This window comes from Pristiophorus japonicus, unplaced genomic scaffold, assembly GCF_044704955.1.
Source record: "Pristiophorus japonicus isolate sPriJap1 unplaced genomic scaffold, sPriJap1.hap1 HAP1_SCAFFOLD_162, whole genome shotgun sequence".
NCBI classification, from domain to species: Eukaryota; Metazoa; Chordata; class Chondrichthyes; family Pristiophoridae; genus Pristiophorus; species Pristiophorus japonicus.
Window position 1 is genome coordinate 1,459,697 of NW_027251299.1, and position 5,304 is coordinate 1,465,000.

Genomic DNA, 5,304 nt, shown 5'->3' on the forward strand with positions numbered 1-5,304 from the left:
AAACTAATCCCACTGCCCCGCTCTCTCCCCATAGTCCTGTATCAATCCCCAAACTAATCCCACTGCCCCGCTCTCTCCCCATAGTCCTGTATCAATCCCCAAACTAATCCCACTGCCCCGCTCTCTCCCCATAGTCCTGTATCAATCTCCAAACTAATCCCACTGCCCCGCTCTCTCCCCATAGTCCTGTATCAATCCCCAAACTAATTCCACTGCCCCGCTCTCTCCCCATAGCCCTGTATCAATCCCCAAACTAATCCCACTGCCCCGCTCTCTCCCCATAGTCCTGTATCAATCCCAAAACTAATCCCACTGTCCCGCTCTCTCCCCATAGTCCTGTATCAATCCCCAAACTAATCCCACTGTCCCGCTCTCTCCTCATCGTCCTGTATCAATCCCCAAACTAATCCCACTGCCCCGCTCTCTCCACATAGTCCTGTATCAATCTCCAAACTAATCCCACTGCCCCGCTCTTTCCCCATAGTCCTGTATCAATCCCCAAACTAATCCCACTGCCCCGCTCTCCCCATAGTCCTGTATCAATCCCCAAACTAATCCCACTGCCCCGCTCTCCCCATAGTCCTGTATCAATCCCCAAACTAATCCCACTGCCCCGCTCTCTCCCCATAGTCCTGTATCAATCTCCAAACGAATCCCACTGCCCCGCTCTCCCCATAGTCCTGTATCAATCCCCAAACTAATCCCACTGCCACGCTCTCTCCCCATAGTCCTGTATCAATCCCCAAACTAATCCCACTGCCCCGCTCTCTCCCCATAGTCCTGTATCAATCCCCAAACTAATCCCACTGCCACGCTCTCTCCCCATAGTCCTGTATCAATCCCCAAACTAATCCCACTGCCACGCTCTCTCCCCATAGTCCTGTATCAATCCCCAAACTAATCCCACTGCCCCGCTCTCCCCATAGTCCTGTATCAATCCACAAAGTAATCCCACTGCCCCGCTCTCTCCCCATAGTCCTGTATCAATCCCCAAACTAATCCCACTGCCCCGCTCTCCCCATAGTCCTGTATCAATCCACAAAGTAATCCCACTGCCCCGCTCTCTCCCCATAGTCCTGTATCAATCCCCAAACTAATCCCACCACCCCGCTCTCTCCCCATAGTCCTGTATCAATCCCCAAACTAATCCCACTGCCCCACTCTCTCCCCATAGTCCGTTATCAATTCCCAAACTAATCCCACTGCCCCGCTCTCTCCCCATAGTCCTGTATCAATCCCCAAACTAATCCCACTGTCCCGCTCTCTCCCCATAGCTCTGTATCAATTCCCAAACTAATCCCACTGCCCCGCTCTCTCCCCATAGTCCTGTATCAATCCCCAAACTAATCCCACTGCCCCGGTCTCTCCCCATAGTCCTGTATCACACCCCAAACTAATCCCACTGCCCCGCTCTCTCCCCATAGTCCTGTATCAATCTCCAAAACTAATCCCACTGCCCCGCTCTCTCCCCATAGTCCTGTATCAATCTCCAAAACTAATCCCACTGCCCCACTCTCTCCCCATAGTCCTGTATCAATCCCCAAACTAATCCCATTGCCCCGCTCTCTCCCCATAGTCCTGTATCAATCTCCAAAACTAATCCCACTGCCCCGCTCTCTCCCCATAGTCCTGTATCAATCCCCAAACTAATCCCACTGCCCCGCTCTCTCCCCATAGTCCTGTATCAATCCCCAAACTAATCCCACTGCCCCGCTCTCTCCCCATAGTCCTGTATCAATCCCCAAACTAATCCCACTGCCCCGCTCTCTCCCCATCGTCCTGTATCAATCTCCAAACTAATCCCACTGCCCCGCTCTCTCCCCATCGTCCTGTATCAATCCCCAAACTAATCCCACTGCCCCGCTCTCTCCCCATAGTCCTGTATCAATCCCCAAACTAATCCCACTGCCCCGCTCTCTCCCCATAGTCCTGTATCAATCTCCAAACTAATCCCACTGCCCCGCTCTCTCCCCATAGTCCTGTATCAATCCCCAAACTAATCCCACTGCCCCACTCTCTCCCCATAGTCCTGTATCAATCCCCAAACTAATCCCACTGCCCCGCTCTCTCCCCATAGTCCTGTATCAATCTCCAAACTAATCCCACTGCCCCGCTCTCTCCCCATAGTCCTGTATCAATCCCCAAACTAATCCCACTGTCCCGCTCTCTCCCCATAGTCCTGTATCAATCTCCAAACTAATCCCACTGCCCCGCTCTCTCCCCATAGTCCTGTATCAATCCCCAAACTAATCCCACTGCCCCGCTCTCTCCCCATAGTCCTGTATCAATCTCCAAACTAATCCCACTGCCCCGCTCTCTCCCCATAGTCCTGTATCAATCCCCAAACTAATCCCACTGCCCCGCTCTCTCCCCATAGTCCTGTATCAATCCCCAAACTAATCCCACTGCCCCGCTCTCTCCCCATAGTCCTGTATCAATCACCAAACTAATCCCACTGCCCCGCTCTCTCCCCATAGTCCTGTATCAATCCCCAAACTAATCCCACTGCCCCGCTCTCTCCCCATGGCCCTGTATCAATCCCCAAACTAATCCCACTGCCCCGCTCTCTCCCCATAGTCCTGTATCAATCCCCAAACTAATCCCACTGCCCCGCTCTCTCCCCATAGCCCTGTATCAATCCCCAAACTAATCCCATTGCCCCGCTCTCTGCCCATAGCCCTGTTTCAATCCCCAAACTAATCCCACTGCCCCGCTCTCTCCCCATAGTCCTGTATCAATCTCCAAACTAATCCCACTGCCCCGCTCTCTCCCCATAGTCCTGTATCAATCCCCAAACTAATCCCACTGCCCCGCTCTCTCCCCATAGTCCTGTATCAATCCCAGAATCGATACAGAAAGTGAGACAGACAGAGAGAGAGAGAGAGACACACACACACATTCTCTCTCTCCCTCTCACTCTATCTCACTGTCTCTCTCTCTGTCTCTCTCACTCTCCCTCTCTCTGTTCTTATCTTTCACTCTGTCCCTCTCTCTGTCTCGCCCTATTTCTGTCTCACTCTCTCTCTCTCTCTGTCTCTCTCTCTCTCTGTATCTCTCTTTCTCGCTCTTTCTCTCTCTCTCACTCTGTATCTCTCTTTCTCGCTCTTTCTCTCTCTCTGTCCCTCTCTCTGTTCCTCTCGCACTCTCTCTCTCTCTTTCCCTCTCTCTGTCCTTCTCCCTATCTCCCTCTCTCTCTCTGTGCCTCTCTCTCTCTGTCCTACAATCTCTATCACTCTGTCTCTGTCTCTCTCTCTCTCTCTTTCCCTGTGTTTCTCTCTTTCTTTCTGTCTCTCTCCCTCTTTCTCCCTATCCCTCTCTCTCTCTATCCCCCTCTCTCTCTATCCCTCTCTTTCTCTCTCTGTCTCTCTCTCTTGCATTTTTCCATCACTCTCTCTCTCTGTCCCTCTCTCTGTCTCCCTCTCTCTATATATATATAACTCACTGTCTCTATCTCTCTCTCTCTATCTCTCTCACTCTCTCATTTTCTCACTCTCTGTCTATCTCTCTCTGTCTCTAACTCTCTGTCTCTCTGTCTCTCTCTCTCTCTTTCTCCATTTCTTGCTCTCTCTCTCTGTCTCTCTGTCTCTCTCACTCACTCATTTTCTCTCTCTCTGTCTGTCTCTCTCTGTCTGTATCTCTCTGTCTCTCTCTCTCTCTCTCTATCTGTTTCTCGCTCTCTCTCGCTCTGTCTCTCTCTGTCTGTCTCTCTCTCTCTCTCTCTGTGTCTCTGAGTTTCTCTCTCTGTCTCTCCCCTGTCTCTTTCCATCTTTCTCTCGCTCTGTCTCTCTGTCTCTCTCTCTATCTCTCTCTCTCACTCTCTCTCTCTATCTATCTGTCTCTCTTTCTGTCGTCTCTCTCTCTCTGTCCCTCTCTCCCTATCTCTCTCTATCCCCCTTTCTCTCTGTCTGTTTCACTCTCCCTCTCTCTGACACTCTCTGTCTCTCAGTCACACTCACTCTCTCTGTCTCTCTCTCTGCCTCGTTCTCTCGCTCTGTCTCTCTCTCTGACTTGTTCTCTCTGTCTCTCTCTCTCTCGCTCTGTCTTTCTCCTTCTCTCTCTGTCTCTCTCTCTCGCTCTGTCTCTCTCCTTCTCTCTCTCTCTGTCTCACTCCCTCTCTGTCTCTCTCTTCCTATCTCTCTCTATCCCTCTCTCCCACTCTCCTGTCTCTTTCCATCTCTGTCTTTCTATCTGTCTGTCTCTCTCTCTTTCTCTGTCTCTGTCACTCTCTCTCTCTCCCTCTCTCTCTCCCTCTCTCTGTGTTTCTCTCTCTGTCTCTCTCCCTCTCTCTCTCCTGTCTCTTTCCATCTCTCTCTCATTCTATCTCCCTCTCTCTTTCTCTCTCTCTGTCTCTTTCCCTCTCTCTCTCCTGTCTCTTTCCATCTCTCTCTCATTCTATCTCCCTCTCTCTTTCTCTCTCTCTGTCTCTCTCTCTCTGACAGCCTCGCTCTGTCTCTCTCTCTCTCTATCTGTTTCTATCTCTCTGTCTCTCGCTCTCTTTCTCTCTCTCTCTATCTGTCTCTCTATCTGTCTCTCTCTCTCTGTTTCTCCCTCTCTCTCTCTCTGTCTCTCTCTCCCTCTCTCTGTGTTTCTCCCTCTCTTTCTCTGTCTCTCCCCCTCTCTCAACATCCGTCTCTCTTCCTATCCCTCTCTCTCTCTATCACTCTCGCTCTCTGTCTCCCTCTCTCTCTCTCCTGTTTCTTTCCATCTCTTGCTCTCTCTTTTTTTCTCTCTGTCCCCCCCACGCTCTCCCTCTCTCTATCTCTCTCTCTGACACTCTATCTCTCTCTGTCTTTTTCTCCGTCCCTCTCTCTCTCTGTCTCTCTCTCTCTCTGTCTCATTCACTCCCTATCTCTCTCTCTCTGTCTCTCTGTCTCTCTCTCTCACTGTCTCTCTCTCTATCCCTCTCTCTCTATCCCTCTCTCTCACTCCCTCTCTCTCTCTCTGTCTCTCTCTCTCTCTGTGTCTCCGAGTTTCTCTCTGTCTCTCTGTATCTCTCTCCTGTCTCTTTTCATCTCTTTCTCTCTCTCGGTCTCTCTTTCTCTCTCACTGTCTCTCTCTCTCTCTGTCCCTCCCTCTGTTCCCCGCTCTCTCTCTCATCTCTCTCACTATTTCTGTCTCTCTCTCTCTCTCTCACTCTTCCTATCTCTCTCTATCCCTCTCTCTCTGTCTGTCTGTCTGTCTCTCTCCCCCTCTCTCTGACACTCTCTGCCTCTCTCTCTCTCTCTGTCACACTCACTCTCTCTGTCTCTCTCTCTCTCTCCCTCTCTGTCTTTCTTTCTCTCTCTGACTCTCTCTGTCTCTCTC